At 43.7% G+C, this 17,601-nt stretch overlaps 1 protein-coding gene across 4 annotated transcripts in view; it reads left to right on the forward strand.

Annotated features, from left to right (window-relative positions):
• The window catches only part of FGR (FGR proto-oncogene, Src family tyrosine kinase), a 62,714-nt gene that overhangs the window by 17,727 nt on the left and 27,386 nt on the right, over positions 1-17,601 (forward strand). For all 4 annotated transcript variants that reach the window (XR_015698379.1, XM_087728097.1, XM_087728095.1 and 1 more), the window contains exon 2: positions 12,141-12,198. The gene's annotated coding sequence lies outside the window, so the exon portion shown is untranslated. The remainder of the gene's footprint in view (positions 1-12,140; positions 12,199-17,601) is intronic.

Here is a 17,601-nt window from a genome sequence, read left to right on the forward strand (position 1 = left end):
AGAAATACTGATCTCCAGTTCGATAGGTAATTCAACAGAGCAGATTTGGCGGAGTTTTTAGGAAAGGAAGTGGAACGTTATTCACTACCAAGAGCTGGTCAAGCAGTCATCCCTGACTACTGTACCAGCTTGACTGATTTGCTGAATTTGCCTTATTCTTTTCAAGAGGATACCAGCAGCCTTTGGTCCTATACTTCATAAATTGAAACGTGAGGCTGGCCTTGCCTGACTCAAGTTCTGGATCAGTTGACTCAGCCTGTATCTGGATCTCCTCTGGTGAGTTTTCCATCAATATACCGTCTTTCCAATTAACAGAGGAACAGAGTTGGAAGGGGCCTTGGAGGTCTTCTAGTCCAACCCCCCCCTACTCTGGCAGGAAACCATTTCAGACACCTTCTTGCATCTCAAGCTGAGCTGAGATTCAGGCTAGGAAGATCAGGCTTTGTGAGTTTAGATTTTTTTCAAAGCCAATGATATGATTTGTACTTAGTTTTGAAGCACTAAGTATAAATCACAGGAGTAGCAAATAAAGGACATAAATAAAAAGTAAATTAAAAAATTATTAACATCTCTTCTTCTGTTATTTCTTTGTGCTTTCTGCCTATTTAAAATCTTTTTCTATGGTTTTCATGGTTTTTAAAAAATAATTAGTAATGATAAAGGGGATGCGGTGGCTAAGACGCTGAGCTGGTCGATCAGAAAGGTCGGCAGTTTTGCAGTTTGAATCCCTAACGCAACTTAATGGAGTGAGCTCCCGTTACTTGTCCCAGTTTCTGGCAACCTAGCAGTTCGAAAGCACGTAAAAAATGCAAGTAGAAAAATAGGAACCACCTTTAGTGGGAAGGTAACAGCGTTCTGTGTGCCTTCGGTGTTTAGTCATGCCGGCCACATGACCATGGAGACGTCTTTGGACAGTACTGGCTCTTCGGCTTTGAAAAGGAGATGTACACTGCCCCCTAGAGTCAGGAACGACTAGCACATATGTGTGAGGGGAACCTTTACCTTTAATGATAATGGCTTTAAGTATTGATAGGCTGTTTAGCTTTTGGCATGTCGCCCATGGTCACTTGTTTGATGAGAAGAGTGGCTAAAACTTGGCAACTGGATTTCTTTCTCTTTAGAGTCTCATTCATTTCCTTCCTTCCTTCCTTCCTTCAGTCTTGCCTTTATTATTTTTACAAGTAACTCAAGGCAGTGAACATATCCAACACACCTTCCTCCTCCTATTTTCCCCACCACAACAACAACCCTGTGAGGTAGCTTGGGCTGAGAGAGTGTGACTGGCCCAACGTCACCCAGCCGGCTTTCATAGCTAAGGTGGGACTTGAACTCAGAGTCACCCTCTTTCTTACCTGGTGCCTTAACCACTAGACCAAACTGGATGTATGAATACAAATAGACCCTTTGGAACGAGCTCCCCGTGGAGATTCGTACCCTCTCTACCGTCCAGGCCTTCCGCACAGCCCTTAAGAACTGGCTAGCCCGTCAGGCCTGGGGACAAGGATAGCCGCCCCTCCCGAATGATGAATGTATGTTGCTTATTACTTTTATTATATGTGTCTATGTCATTGTTTGTGTTCCCCCTCCCTGATTTTATGTGAGCCGCCCTGAGTCCCCTCAGGGAAAAGGGCGGCCTACAAATGTTAATAAAATCTAAAAATCTAAAATCTAAATCTAAATCTAGAGCTTGCTATATTTATTAGTGTGGTCTTTTCCTAAAAGCTATACTGTAAACCGGGCTTTTTCTCAGATAACTGAAAAATGTACACGAGTCTGATTTCAAAACCATCTCCTGAATCTTTTATCAGGCTCCGAACAGACCGTTGTAATTGGCTAGGGTTGCACATCACAAAGTTATAATATAGTTGTTTACTTTGAGAGTTGCATGATCTGCAGGCAGAGCCTTGGTGGTTTGGAACGCATGTTTTATGATTTAATGCAGTGTCCAAAACCCCGGTCTCTTCTGGCTTAGGCAACAAATCATGATTAAAATCGGCCACAGTCCTCGTGGCGACTCTTTTATGCATATTTCATTTTGAAATAAACCCTGCTATATCGAGTTGCAGTTAATTCATGGATAGGAGAGCCTTGAGTCTCAAGGACCTGATGAATTACAATTCCCAGCGGTGCCAACCAGCATGACCAATAATATGGAATTCTAGAACTTGCACGCAACATCTGGAAGATTTCAGTTTTCCACCTTTTAGGTGTAGTGTCTGAATTCAGGATCTCAGTTTTCTGGCGAGATGGAAAGCAAATCAATTGAATAAATAAAAAAAATGTTTGCATAATATCCTATACCGCAAACTAGCTGACCTTAGATTAATTAGATAAAGGGAACAACCCAAATACTAAGAGCCGAGGTGGCGCAGTGGGTAGAGTGCAGTACTGCAGGCCACTTCAGCTGACTGCTAGATCAGCAGTTCAGCGGTTCAAATCTCACCGGCTCAGGGTTGACTCAGCCTTCCATCCTTCCGAGGTGGGTAAAATGAGGACCCGGATTGTTGTTGGGGGCAATATGCTGACTCTGTAAACCGCTTAGAGAGGGCTGAAAGCCCTATGAAGCGGTATATAAAAATCTGCTATTGCTATTGCTATTGATAAGTTAATGATTTAGTTCAGGTCCGTAGAAGTGATCGGTTTAGCATGGGTCATGCAACCCCAGCTGTGGTTATAATAATCACCTAAAGCATCTCACCACATCAAGAGGGAGAAGCATTTTAGAGTATTGGGTTTTGGGGATGGGGTTTTGGGGGGTATCCCGTTGCACAATCACATTAAGTTCTGTAGCCCCACATCCTATCTGCCACCTTCCTCTCTTCTTCTGAGAAATATCATTGTTGCAGTTTGAGGCTGCAGGGAAGGGTGAGATTGCTTGAGTCAAAGCAAAAGAAGAAGAGATCCATAACTAGTTGTGCAATTGGACCTTAACACGGTTTGTTGAATAAATTACAGTGACCAAGTTCATACAGAACATTGATGGCTAACTTTTTTTGTCCTCGTATGCTGACTGTGTGTGTGTGTGTGTGTGTGTCCGTGTCCACATGCACAATGCAATGTGCCCCCCTTCGCATGTACACACACATACTCACACTTCCCCGCCCCCGTGCATGTACACGACACCCCTGGCCTCATTTTGGGCTTAGGCCTCCATCAAAGCCTCCAGAAACCAAAAACGGGTGCAGGGGAGGCTGCACTCCCCCATGCTCCACCCTCCCCCATTCATGTGCACACCCCTGCGCATGCACACACGACCCTGCCCCCCACACGTGCACGCACCTCTCCTGCATGTGCGGCAGAGGCCCCAAAGCCAGTTGGTCAACGGGAGGCACGCATGCATGCGCGGTGGAGCTGGGCTTGGCCGACGGCTCGCATGCTCTCAGCACTTCACGTGCCATAGGTTTGCCATCATGGATATAGAAGATGCTAAGCTAAAATCAGGCAATCCAGTTTACAGCTGATGTGTGAACTTGCCCATAGGTTGGCCAATATGGTGTTTATCAGATAATTTTTGTAGCAATTGGTGGCATCTGCCTTTCGTCCTCGTGAGCTAACAGCGTGGGTGTGTGTGTGTTCACACCCACAATGCAGTGTGCCCCCCTTCGCATGCACGCATGTTTTCTTCTTATGTAGAAGTTGGTGAAAAGAATTTTGAGGGTGCCTTTTCCCCACCTTAACAATTCGTATAGAGTAATTGTCCTTCAGATTTTCATGCTTCTCCTTCCTGGCTGCCAAGAGATAAATCATATTCTCAAATTTGATCAAATAAAACCTTCACTTAGCAGGAGTTCGGCAAATGCTTGAGAGGAATGCCCAGCAGGTTCTATAGACAGTAACTTTCATAAGATTTTCTCCCCAGGCAATGTAGTTAAAAAAAAGAGTTGTTCAGGTAGTCCTCAATTTCTGTTGATAAGCGAGATAATTGTGAAGTGAACCTTGCTTTATTGTATGACTTTTCATGCTACAGTTGTTAAATGAATCTCTGCAGCTGTTAAGTTAGCAACACAGTGGTAAAGTGGATCCAGCTTGCCCATTGATTTTTCTTGTCAATAGATCACAAAACAGTGATCACATGAAGCCAGGACACTGCAGCCATCATAAATATGACTCAGTTGACAAGCATCTGTCAGCAAATTTCCCGACAGTTAAAACAATTAATCAGTGGAACAGATCCAAAAGTTGTGAATGCTCCAACACTGGAGGTTTTTAGGAAGAGATTGGACAACCAATTGTCTGAAATGGTGTAGAATTTCCTTCCTGAGGAGTGGGTTGGACTAGAAGACCTCCAAGGTTATTCTGTTCTATTCTATCTGGATTTTGATCACATGGTCATGGGGATGCCATAAGGGTCATAAACGTGGAAAAACAGTCATCATTCCCTTTTTTCAGTGCTGTTGTAACTTCCAGTGGCCACTAAATGAACTGTTGTAAATCAAGGACTAACTGTACTAAGCTGCCTAGATGGATGTCTTCTGGTTGGGCTCCCCTCTGTAAAAGAAAGTGATGTAGCAGGTCCTGCAAAATTTCACAGTGAATTGGGTGAGCAATACGATGCCACAGTTATCCTGTGGTTGGAAACAATGCAAGCTGAAATATGAAAGTGAAATCAACATGCAGAGGATCCCCCAAAGTGTTAGTTTTCGATCATTTGATTGAATTTGAGCCAGGGTAGTTTCCACAAGATCTGAATCCAGAAAACATGTATTGAAAACAAAAAATGGGTGGGGAGACACTGTTTCCACTTGGCTTGCTGGGCTGGGAAATTCGTGATTTTCATCAACTGCTGCTGGGTAGACAGGAGATTCTTTTTCGGTGGGATGGAATAGGGAGAGTACCAATTCCTCCCCCACTTCCACCTCCAATTTCACATTTCTAAAGCTATATTCACTCTTGGCCAGGGTTGAAATTCAGCAGGTTCTGACAGGTTCTGGAGAACAGGTAGCAGAAATTTTGAGTAGTTTGGAGAACCAGCAAATACCACCTCTGTCTGGCCCCAGGAGTGGGGAGGGAATGGGGATTTTGCAGTATCCTTCCCCTGCCACACCCACCAAACCACACCCACAGAACTGGTAGTAACAACATTTGAATTTCATCCCTGGTCTCAGCCACAGTTTCGAATAGAATAGAATAGAATAGAATAGAATAGAATAGAATAGAATTCTTTATCGGCCAAGTGTGATTGGGCACACAAGGAATTTGTCTTTGGTGCCCAGGCTCTCAGTGTACACAAGGAAAATAAAATACATTCACCAAAAATAAAAAGATGCAACACTTAGTGATAGTCAAGGTTACTAATAAGCTAGCAAATTGTATTAGGAAATAAATAAAAACAATATAATTTGAAAGATAAAAGCAACATGGTTATAGTCATAAGTGGGAAGAGATAGAAACTAGGAAGGAAGAGAAGAAGAATAGTAATATTCTTAGTAAATTATTTGACAGTGTTGTAGGAATTAGGTGTTAAGCAGAGGGATGGCATTCGGGGGAAAACTTGTCCTTCTGTCTAGTTGTTCTGGTGGGCAGTGCCCTATAGTGTCCTTTTGAGTTGAGGAGTTGAAACAATTTATGTCCAGGATGCGAGGAGTCTGTAGATATTTTCACAGCCCTCTTTTTGCAGTATACAGGTCCCCAAGGGAAGGCAAGTTTATAAAGAAGTACCATATGTTCCGCAGATTAAATCAAGGAGCCTTAATCAAGATGTCTATGGAGATTCTCTGTCATCCCAGTCATGGTTGTCTCAAAGGTGTTTTTTCCAAAGGCCACTTGACTTTCTTTGTTTTTCCTTGAAGACGTTTCGTTTCTCACCCTAGAAGCTTCTTTGGTTTTGACTCTGACTTCTTCAGTTCAGTCCGAAGCTGATGAAGTTTCTTGGGCGAGAAGCGAATCATCTCCTTCTCTTCCTCTCCCTGTTCTTTGTCATCCTCTTTTCTGTCTTTGGCTTACTCTCTGAGCTTGGGCTACCCAGAGAATTTCAGACAGAAACTCTGTGGGCTGAGAAGCAAAATGTCCCCTTAATAGAGCCCATTGCACTTAATGACTTGATTCACTTAATAACCACAGCCAGAACTGACAAATCTTTGTTGTAAATTGGGCAACGTCCGCATGAGTTTCCACTTTGCAATTGCGTTGCTTAGCAATGAAGTTGCCAGCCCCAGTTTCAGTCAGTCAGTGAGGACTACCTGTATGTGTTTTTACACCTGTAAATGGAACAAAAACAAACAAAACAAACTTTTGAAATACTAAAAGAATAGAATCAAAAGGCAAAAAAGAAAGGAGGAACTTGGGAAAAAGCAGGAGGAAAAAAGCAGCTTCTGACTTACAGCCAATCATTTAGTGACCGTTCAAAGCTATGACGGACCTCCCAAAAGCTACTTACGTTTTGAACTTTTAACATCTTGCCCCCAGGACTGCAACTTGCCGGCATTGAGGGCTGCTTGCAGTGTGTGCAGCAGCCACACAAATGTGATTCACAATGTTTTGAGCCGAGGTAGCGCGGTGGTTAAATGCAGCACTGCAGGCTACTTCAGCTGACTGCTAGATCAGCAGTTCAGCGGTTCAAATCTCACCGGCTCAGGGTTGACTCAGCCTTCCATCCTTCTGAGGTGGGTAAATTGAGGACCCGGATTGTTGTTGGGGGCAATATGCTGACTCTGTAAACCGCTTAGAGAGGGCTGAAAGCCCTATGAAGCGGTATATAAGTCTAACTGCTATTGCTATTGCTATTTTTGCCGTAAACTGGCGTTTACTTCCAGTTTCTGCAAAAGATGGTCCATAGTGAACAAGGAATTCACATAACAAACACAGCGTTTACTTAACGACTGTGCAAGTGAGGCCATAAAACCAGGTTCAGTCACAGGGTGACTTTCTTTACGGCTTTATAACTGTCATTGCAGATATTCCTCAACTTAGTTGAGCCCAAAATTTCTGTCCCTAAGCAAAAGGTTTGTTAAGCGGATTTTTGCCCCATTTTTACAACCTTTCTTTCCCCAGTTGTTAAGTGAATCACTGCAGTTGTTAAGTTAGTAACACGGTTGTTAAGTGGATCTGGCTCCCACATTGACTTTTGCTTGTCAAAGGAGGTCACAGAAGGGGATCACATCACCCCAGGACGCTGCAAATGTCATAAATATGAGCCAGTTGCCAAGCCTCTGTATTAAGATCATGTGAGCCTGGGGATGCCGCAGTGATTACTTAATGTGAAAACGGTCACTTTTTCCCAGAGCCGTCGTAACTTCTAACGGGCACTAAGCAAGCTATTGTTACCCGAGGACTACTTGCTCAATTATGATTGTAAATCAAGGACTACCAGAAGACCTCACTCACATCCTATGTCACTGTTGCTTGTATAAGAGGGTAGGAGACAGGCACCTTGGTCCGTATACCAAACAAAGGACCCATTGGGATCCCCATATCAAAACCACTTACTTTAAGTGCAGCCAGAACCAGGAAATAACATTGAACACAGCACAGTCCTTAAGCAAAAGGGTTCAGCTGAGATCTGCATTGGGGTAGATTGTAAGGGTGGCACCAAAATATAATTTCATGTCACTTTATTCTATTTTATATATTTATGTATTAAATTATATTGTATTTTATCCTATAACCATTGTATTTTACCTACTCTTACTTTAAATCGTTGATATAAGACTATGATGGCGAACCCATGGCACGCGGAGCCATATCACCTGGCACGTGTGGCATCTCCAATTCCTCTTCTGGGTTTCTGGCATGCATGTCCACGAGCCGATCAGCTGGCCTTTGTGCGCGCGGCAGCTCCAGAAACCAAGAGAGCTGATCTTCCGTTTTCTGGCCTCCGCCAGCCAGCTGATCAGCACAGGCTCATGTGCGGCCGTAACCAGAAGACTTCCTGGCCATCGGTCATGTATGTGCCAGAAACCGGAAGTATATTTTCTAGCGTGTGCATGCCCCCTGGGCAACTCCTCCTGGTCACGGCCCAGATGAGGGTGTGTGCATACAAAGTGCTCCCTTTTTGGCACTTGATGCCAAAAAAGTTCACCATCACTGGTGTAAGATTTTATTGGCAATAAGTGTTTGAACCTTGTGCTTTGATATGGCCTATAGGCTAATCAGTAAAGCTATCGCATCATCATAATTGACTACTTGTCATAGATTTTGCAGCCAGATCTATTTGGGGGAACATCAGATCACAACTGCCTCTGCCCCACTGAGTGGTGGAGAGATAAGGAGCTTGGGGGTTTGGCTATTTCCAGCCTCTTTTTTTTTTGTGAGGCTCTCTCCTTTCTTCCTCCACCCCCCTCCAATTTCCTTTGGGGCTGCTGTGAAGGTCAGCACTGGAGACAGTGGACTCCCATAATTCATTGTTATCAAGGCCCCAACCATCAAAAATAATTCCGCAAACTAGCCGTCAGCAGACAATGATTTGGGTTGACAACTGTGCAGTCAGAACTGGGCATGATGGCGAGGTGTAGTTGATAGAGCCAGAGCCAGGGGTTGGCATGGATAACGTGACCCCAACAGGGTGAAATCCTCCCGGTTCGGCCTGGTTCAGCCAAACCAATAGGGACAATTGTCCTTGGTTCTGCGAACCGGTAATAAGAAAAAAAAAAGATTCCGAGGATCATGCTACTCATCTGTGAGCCGCGGGGTCGTCGGAAGCTTTTCCCCTGCTTTCTAAAGCAGTTTTTTCCCTGCCAGTTTGGGCGAACCAGCAGGGGAAAAAATGCTTTAACAAGCTTTAGAAAAAGGTTCTGACGATTGCGCGGCTCACAGCTCAGCGTGTTGATCGTCGGAAGCTATTTGTTTTGGATTTTAAACCATTTTTCCCATGCTGATTCAACCAGCAAGGAGGGGGGGGGATGCTTTAAAAATCTAAAAAAATAGCTGAAAGTGAAAAAAAGTTGGTCACGCCCACCCAGTCACATGACCCACCACCACCACCCACCAAGCCACGCCCATAGAACCAGGTGGGGGAAATTAGATTTCACCATTGGACCCCAAGGGCACCAAGTGGGGAACAATTTTCAGCAACTGCTTCTCCAAAAGATTGGGAAAGTGAGAAGTATGCACAATGTCCTTTTCACAGTGTTTTTTGTCCCGTCCCCCCCTAAGATCCAATGATCGGAGCACTGGAGAACAAACTGAGACCAGACTTTTCGGCAGCATTTATTCACTGATTCGTTTGTTTCTACGGGTTTCTAAGCTTGACAACTCCCAAATAACTCGGGGCGGCTTCACAGATTAGGATAACATAGAAAAGAAGCCATGTCAGATCAAAGGAACAACAGACGCCCAGAAAGAACCAGCGGAACACACTCCCTAAATTGGGGTGTGTGTGTCAAACTCAATTCCATTGAGGGCTGCATCACGGTTGTGTTTGACCTTGGAGGGCCGGGCTGGGCATGGCCATGGTGGGTGTGGTCGGCTTGACATCCCCTGTGTCAGGGGTGCCTGTGATGACCCGAGTACCCTGCCAGTGAAAAAGAACTCCTGAACTCCGTTTTCAGCTGCGACGACCTCTTGCAACGCGGCCCTCCTGAGCTCCGTTTTCATGGCAGAGAGTTGCAGGAGGCTGCCGCAGCCAAAAATGAAGCTCAGGAGCCTGTTTTCACTGGCAGAAGCGCCCCAGGCCGGTCCTTTGTTGTTTCCAGGGCAGCCCCGCTGGCCAGATTTAAGCACTTCTCTGGCCAGATCTGGCCCCCGGGCCTTGAGTTTGAAACCCCTGCCCTAAATCATTTGCAGCCCAGATGGTCCTGCAGGCATCTTGACCCAAGGCATGGGAAAACTGAGGTTTTAGGTTTTGCCTGAAGGCAGCTGCTACCCTACCACCTTCTCAAGAACATTCTCTGGAAAGGAGAGATAGAGCACAAGTTGTCCAGGACTCTTGGGTCCAGCGGTGGCTTCTTGAGGAGAAGATGCACCATGAGAACCTCCTTCAAGGTTGGTGGAACCATCTCGTGTCTCAAGAGGCCAATACCACATTATGGACTGTAATGGAATGTGAGATGGAAGATCTCACGTTAGAAGATGTGAGATACAACTAGACACAAGGACAGTTTTTCCCCAAACGCCATCACTCTGCTAAACAAATAATTCCCTCACCACTGTCAAACTATCCACTAAGTCTGCATTACTATTACTATTTGTCTTCTCATTGTTCCTATCACCCATCTCCTCCCACTTCAGGACTGTAACTTTGTTGCTTGTATCCTTATGATTTATATTGATATTGATTGTTTCCTGATTGCTTATTTGTACCCCATGACTATCATTAAGTGCTGTACCTTATGATTCTTGACGAATGTATCGTCTTTTTATGAGAGCATCTGCACCAAAGACAAATTCCTTGTGTGTCCAATCACACTTGGCCAATAAAGAATGTTATTCCATTCCATTCCATTCCATTCTATTCTATTCTATTCTATTCTATTCTTCTTTATGTACACTGAGAGCCTATGCACCAAAGACAAATTCCTTGTGTGTCCAATCACTCTTGGCCAATAAAGAATTCTATTCTAAAAAAAAGAAAAAGATGGTGGGGCGAATGTTGCCTATAACAGCAGTCCTAAGTCCTTTGGGCAACAGGGACCAGTTTCATGGAAGAAAATTTTTCCACAGACTGTGTGTGTGTGTGGGTGGGGAGCCTGCAGCCCAGATCTTTCACACGGACAGTTTCGTTTCACCTGCCTCTCACCACCAGCTATGCGGCCCAGTTCCTAACAGATCACGAATAGGTACTGGTCCCTGGTCTGGGGGTTGGGGACCTCTGGCATAGAGAATGATCAGATAAACGGAGGAGGAGCCCACAACTGAGTAACAGCTAGAGAAAGAAACATAATAAAGAATCCTAATCAGATGGTAAAACTAGACAGAGGGAGATTTATACTTTCAGACTTGCAAGAGAGATGTCGGTCTCCCAAGTAGGCCAAACGGAAAAAGAACGACCTCAAGATGAACTCAATCTACTTTATTCTAAGGCCGCAGTAACAGAATCTTGTGTATCTGAAATTAAAAATATCTTCATTTAGTTGCTTTCCTTGGTGTCATTTTTGAGCCTAATAGTTTTGCCCTCTCCGTGATTGTGAGTTAATGCTTGTGTGAGTTGGCATTTGGAGCTGAAATTACCCTTCTGTTTTAGATTAGATTCCAATTCATATTTTTTTTGGGAGGGGGTGGGGTTAATGAGGTTCTTTCTGAGCCTCTTCCTCTTGTCTTTTGTAGAAAAATAAATTTAAGACACAATAGGGGAGTTCAAAAGACACTTTCTGCACTTTGCAATTCAGACTCAAGCTTACCTAGTACATAGGCACTGGGGCAAGTTTTTGACATCATGAATAAATGAATGTAAACTCTACTTTGCCTGGATGATCAGCCATTTGATCTCTCTGACCATTTAATGTAAGGGCGAGGCTATCTATAGAAGATACTTTGTAAAAGTGCCTGTAATTGCAAATATATCCATTGACCTCAAAGATCTGTTTGTTTATTCCGGGCATTTTAGCAGCAACATTTGACTTAGAAGACAATAGAGAGAGGACTAGAAATAATAAAATTTCATTAAGATTTAAGAGGCAATTGGGAAGTTTGTGAAGCCAAACCATAGGGAAAATTAGCATTTTAACAAACGTTTCTTGCGGAGTAGATGTTAAAAGCTACATACCATGGGGGAATCTGTATAAGAAGTCTGTTGAGGGAACTTTGACAAATAGAAACATGGAATTTCTGTCTATTTTTAAAATAAAATTTCATAAAGCAAATTGATAGATTCAGTACTATTTTCCTAATGTAGTTGGTAAAAATAGACATGACTAATTTACGTGTGTATTCCAGCTTAGGTTTGAACAAATGCAAAACAATAGGCAGTGTCCTTCAGCACCTGTTTCCAAGTAACTATGGTTATAGTGGTGAAAGTTATAAGCAATTGATGGGGGTGCTCTATGCTAGAGGTGGTTGGTAGAATAATAGAGAAAATTCTGCCTCGGTACCGTTTGTGCTTTTGATTTTGAGTCATTATCTAATTCTTGCTAATTTTAATGTTTTTATACTTATGGTTTTATTGTATTGTAAGTGTCCCAGAATCACTTCGAATAGTGAGATGTCTGGCAAATTTAATAAATGAATATATATAAATAAAAAGTATGTTTCCTTTTTTTCCCCTTTAGACTCCTGTTCTCCAGCAAGAAACATGGAACAAGTGAACTGACGTGAAATCTCATTCTGGTGAGCATTTCCACTGATGTAGGGGTGGGTGGATGGAACACGCCCCTGGTCTTGGGTAGGGGGTAGTGGTGAGATTCAAATAATTTAACAACCGGTTCTCTGCCCTAATCACCATCTGGGTAGGTGGGGCTCGGTGGTCATATGACTGGGTGGGTGTGGCCAACTCAACGTCACTCAGGTCGAGAGGTGCTTCGCCTTAGCTGTTACAATGTAATAAGGGTTAACTGGAAAAGCAGTTTATGTAAGCAAGGACAATAAAGATTAGGCTAGAAACAACACCAGAATGTTTCCTTCCTGCCTTCCCCTGTAAAGTGGGAAAAACACAAAAGAAGATTTCTTCCAACAACCGGTTCTCCGAACTGCTTAGAAAGTTAACAACCACTTCTCCCGAATAGGTGCGGACTGGCTGAATCCCGCCACTGGTAAAGGGCATAGAAAATAGCCAGACAGAAAAGCCCCTCCCTCTCCAGTGGGGCTTGAGTCTATTCCAGAAAACATCTCAGACCAGCTCACTCTTAATTTATACAAAGATAAAGGACATTCAGACTTGCAAGATTCTGTTCCTAAAGCTGTTAACAATAAAAATAGTTTTAGGTCAATATGGCATTGGTTTCTTAATCTAGGCTACTTTATAGGGCTGACAGGGAAAATGGAAGCAGAGATGGGTTTCCTCCAACTTTGGGGAGTTAGAATTAAGAGGTTTAAAGAGGAAATGAATCATCCAGATCTGGAGGAAGATAATTTAAAGAACCCTGAAAGAAATTGCTGTCGGATATTGCTTCCATCTGTTTCTCCAGAATAGAGAGAAGGTTCTTCATCCAGGACAGTTTTCATCCTCAAATCTGCTTTTTTACAGCCCTGAGAATTCTTCCCAACCTGTGTTGTTTGGGAAACGCGTGGCAAATTTTCCTCTGTGGGAAACCCACGAATGCACATTCTTATTTTCCTCACTTTGCTTGTTACGTTCCACTTGATTTCATTCCTGCTTCATCTGGACAGAAGTGGTGGGGGCACTTCTTGGGGGTAAAGGAAAGCGAGATGGTGGGGCCTGCATTAGAATGTCTCACTGCCACAAAAAACACATTGTGTGTAGAGGCTACTGCAAATCTGCAAAGTGGCAATAGGCTGAATTTGCAAGGCTGTGCCCCTTTCTGTGCTTTTGATCTATGAGATCAATTCAGGAGAATCTACTGTGTGTGTGTGTGTGTGTTTGACCAAGTTATTGTCTGCCTACATTTCTAGATGCCCCTTATTGCTCTTCTGTTACTAATGGAGGGCTGCTGTTGGCAGGTGCCTTTGGGGTCCCTGTCATTCTGAATTAGGATATATCTTCAGCTCGGTGCTTATTTTTCCTACGGTCTTCACTGCTCCATGCTTACAACCCTCAACATAGCCACAGGAACTCTCTGGATGCAATTCTGTTCTTCCTTTTGTCCCTTTTACCTTCTGAAGGCAGGAAAGCATTCCGGCCACAGTCCAAACCCCCCAATTTAATCCAAAACTAGAATAAAATCCCTTTTCCAATATAATTTATGTCTTTATGCCTTGGGTTTAGAGAAGGGTAAGGGTAATGTTCTGACCTAGGCTTCACAAAATCATGAAACAGACTCATTGTCCCCCCCCAAAAAACACTTTTTATTTGACTAATGTGAATTTCTAGCATTCACATACATAAAAGTCCCGGCAATAAGCCTTTCAAAAGTGAATTGCAACAACAGACCTTATCAGTCCTTGGACAGTTGCCAGGCCGATAGCTTCTAGGCTCAACATTGAAAAATGAAATACCTGGCAAGGAGTCTCTGTGAGGCATAACTCAGATAAGCAAATCTTCACACTACTAAACGAATTAATTGTCTCCTGCAAACTCAACTCCCCTTTTGCTCCTATTTATTCTCTGTGGGAGGGGCCATTCAGTGTCCACTTGTGCCTTTACTCCTGAGTTGGCCTTTGTTCCTTAACTGTTCCCTTCTCCTGACAGCTCTGCGCATGCGCACATCAGGAACAGGCTCCAGCTGTTCTTCTGCCCTACTGATCTCCAACTCGGAAGACAGCTGATAATTGTCAGATGGCTCTGGCCCCATCTCTGCCACTAACGCAGAGCCCTCATCAGAGCCTTCCCCAGACTCCAGGACTGGCCCAAGTTCTCCCCAACCTCCTCACTATCCGAGTCTGACACCAACCCTGCCAGCCACTGATGTGCCACAACAGATAATACGTATCTTAAGACAATCCAGATCTACCTGGCGTTTAGCATTGCTTTGATTTGTAGGGAGAATTGGTCTTTGCTTCTCTTGCCCCTCCCTTTTCATTCCTTCGTTGATACTCCAAATGGCCAAGAGAGATCAGAAAGGCATCTAGTTTTATTTCCTTGGATTATAGGGAATATTGTCCAGCTGGCAAAATGCTCTTCCCTCAACCTTCAAAAAATGTTTGGTCATAATAATTCCCTTTTCTGCAGGATGCCTCTTTAATTGAAAGCTCAGCTACCAAGGAAGTTGGGCTGATCCTGGAAACTCCCCAAACATGTCTAGCGGTTCTCTCTTATTCCTGAGCATTCACATCCCTTTTTGGAATCGCCACGAATGTCTGCAGATAAAGGAGGGAAGCCCAGTTTCCCTGCAGACTCATTTCCTGTGGTTTTCCTCTGCCAAAAACTGCAGAACTTGGCCTTATATGATGCTGCTTTTTTTTTTTTTTTTTTACAAAATTGTTTGTGGAAGGGTCATCATTCACAGTCTGAAAAGGACTGTGTTGGAAGCCCAGGACTAAGCTAGGACTAGGATAGGTTACTATCCAAAGCTCTGGCAGCTGTAGTAAATCTTAGGCTAAGATAGAGTCAGATTTATTGCAGTTGCCAGAGCTTTGCATACAACCTTTAAAAATGTCACTCTTTTTTGAGTGAGAAGTAATTTGAGAAGAAATAATTGCAGGTAAAGGTAAAGGTTCCCCTTGCACATATGTGCTAGTCATTCCCGACTCTAGGGGGCAGTGCTCTTCTCCATTTCAAAGCCGAAGAGCCAGTGCTGTCCGAAGACGTCTCCGTGGTCATGTGGCCGGCATGACTAAATACCAAAGGCGCACAGAACACTATTACCTTCCCACCAAAGATGGTTCCTATTTTTCTACTTGCATTTTTTACGTGCTTTCGAACTGCTAGGTTGGCAGAAGCTGGGACAAGTAACGGGAGCTCATTCTGTTACGCAACGCTAGGGATTCGAACCACCAAACTGCTGACCTTTCTGATCGATAAGCTCAGCGTCTTAGCCACTGAGCCACTCTTAAACTACAGGTAGTCCTCGACTTACTATCACAATTGGGGCTAGTCAGTTGCTAAGTGTTGTTGTCATTAAGCAAGAGATCATGTAACTGGATCCAATTTTGTGGTCATTTTGTCATGGTCATTAAGTGAATCATATGGTTGTTAAGTGAATCACATGGTGGTTAAGCAAATCTGGCTTCCCCAATTGACTTTGCTGGTTGGAAACTGGGCCAGGTGTGTTATTCAGCCAATTTTGACTGTAGGGATAAATGTTTTATGACTCTTCCTGTTTTGATGGAACATGTTTCGTTTTGAAAAGGATCAGCTCCTTGCTTTGTTTGGAAGTGGTCTCATGGTGCGCTTCCTGCTCCCTGGTATGCCCAGCGGGTATCCCTGACCTCCCTGGGTCATTCCGAATCTTTCTAAATATTGCTTTTCGCCCCATCACGGATGCCTTCTCTTTGGACTGATGTGCCAAACAGGTTGCCATGCAACCGACAGACAGCAGAAAGGAAGAATAAGATGGGGGGGCGGGGGGAGGGAAGCCCAACTACGAATTCAGCAGCACTTGAGAGAAACAAAGCCAGAAGTGTGTTTTTCCTTGCTCTTCCTTTGAACCTCGTGTTAAATTGCATCATTGTCTTCTCAATCCTCTGGTCACCATCATCAACCTGCTGAAGCAGCCAACACAGTTCTAGGTTGCATTAACAGAAGGATAGAATCAGAGGTGGTATTTAGTTGATTGGGGTGAACCGATAGTGGAAAATTTGAGTAGTTCGGAGAACGGGCAAATACCACCTCTGGTTGGCCCCTCCCCTGTTGTTCTCTGTCCTATATTCCGTTGTTTTTTTTAGCTCAGCTAATTCGTGCAGCCGAGTGGATTACCGCACCTCAGCTGAGCTAAAACACAGCTCAGCTCACCAGCGCTGACACCAAGGGTGGTCTTTAAGTGCTGCGCTCTCTCTCTCTCATATAGAACCAGTAGGAAAAGATTTGGAATCCCACCACTGGATAGAATCAGGATCATGTGAAGTGTTAATACCACTTTATAAAGCCACATTTGGACTACTGCATCCAGTTTTGGTTGCCACAAGGTAAAAAAAGATGTGGAGACTCTAGGAAGAGTGCAGAGAAGAGCAACAAAGATGATGTGGGGACTGGAGACTCAAACATATGAAGAACGGTTGCAGGAACTGGGTATGTCTAGTCTGATGAAAAGAAGGACTAGGGGTGATGACATAATAGTAGTGTTCCAATATCTCAGGGGTTGCCACAAAGAAGAGGGAGTCAAACTATTCTCCAAACCACCTGAGGGTAAAACAAGAAGCAATGGGTGGAAACTAATCAAGGAAAGAAGCAACCTAGAACTAAGGAGAAATTTCCTGACAGTTAGAACCATTAATCAGTGGAATAACTTGCCTCCAGACATTGTAAATGCTGCAACGCTGAAAGTTTTTAAAAAGGGACTGGACAACTATTTGTCTGAAGTAGTGTAGGGTTTCCTGCCTAAGCAGGGGGTTGGACTAGAAGACCTCCAAGGTCCCTTCGATCTCTGTTATTCTTTCTATTCTGTTCATTATCCCTGACTTTTTCTGATGGTCAAATAGCAACCTTACTCTATCAATAAGGCCATGAATCTTACAAGCAGATCTCCTGTTTCAGAAGGGAATCTTTCTCCCCTTCTCCAAGTTCTGATTTCTCATGCCACTTCAGTTATTCTTTACTAAGCAAATCGTATATGTGTGTTGAATGCAAGTAGTCCTTGACTTACAACTATTTGTTTAGCAACTACTCAGAATTACAATGGCACTGAAAGAAGTTATTTATGACTGACCCTCGCAACATCCTCGTGGTTACAATGATCAGTATTCAGGTGCTTGCCACCTGGCAAATATTTATGTCAGTTGCACCATCCTGGACCACAGCAGAAGTCATAAATTGGACATGACTCACTTAACAACCATCTTTGTAGCAAAGAAATTCTGGTCCCCATTGAGGTTGTCAGTAGAGGTTTTAATTTAATGCACTGTATTGGTCATTTCAGTACAATTTTGGGAACACCTAAAGAGCTACTTTTATTTGTTTTTGTTAATTTTATTTCATTAAAGTTAGGGTAAAGAAAAGCCTAGCCCTCTGCAAATACC

This window comes from Thamnophis sirtalis, unplaced genomic scaffold (assembly GCF_051295495.1).
Source record: "Thamnophis sirtalis isolate CommonGarterSnake01/CBP01778 unplaced genomic scaffold, rThaSir2_p1.2 scaffold_13, whole genome shotgun sequence".
Lineage (NCBI taxonomy): Eukaryota > Metazoa > Chordata > Lepidosauria > Squamata > Natricidae > Thamnophis > Thamnophis sirtalis.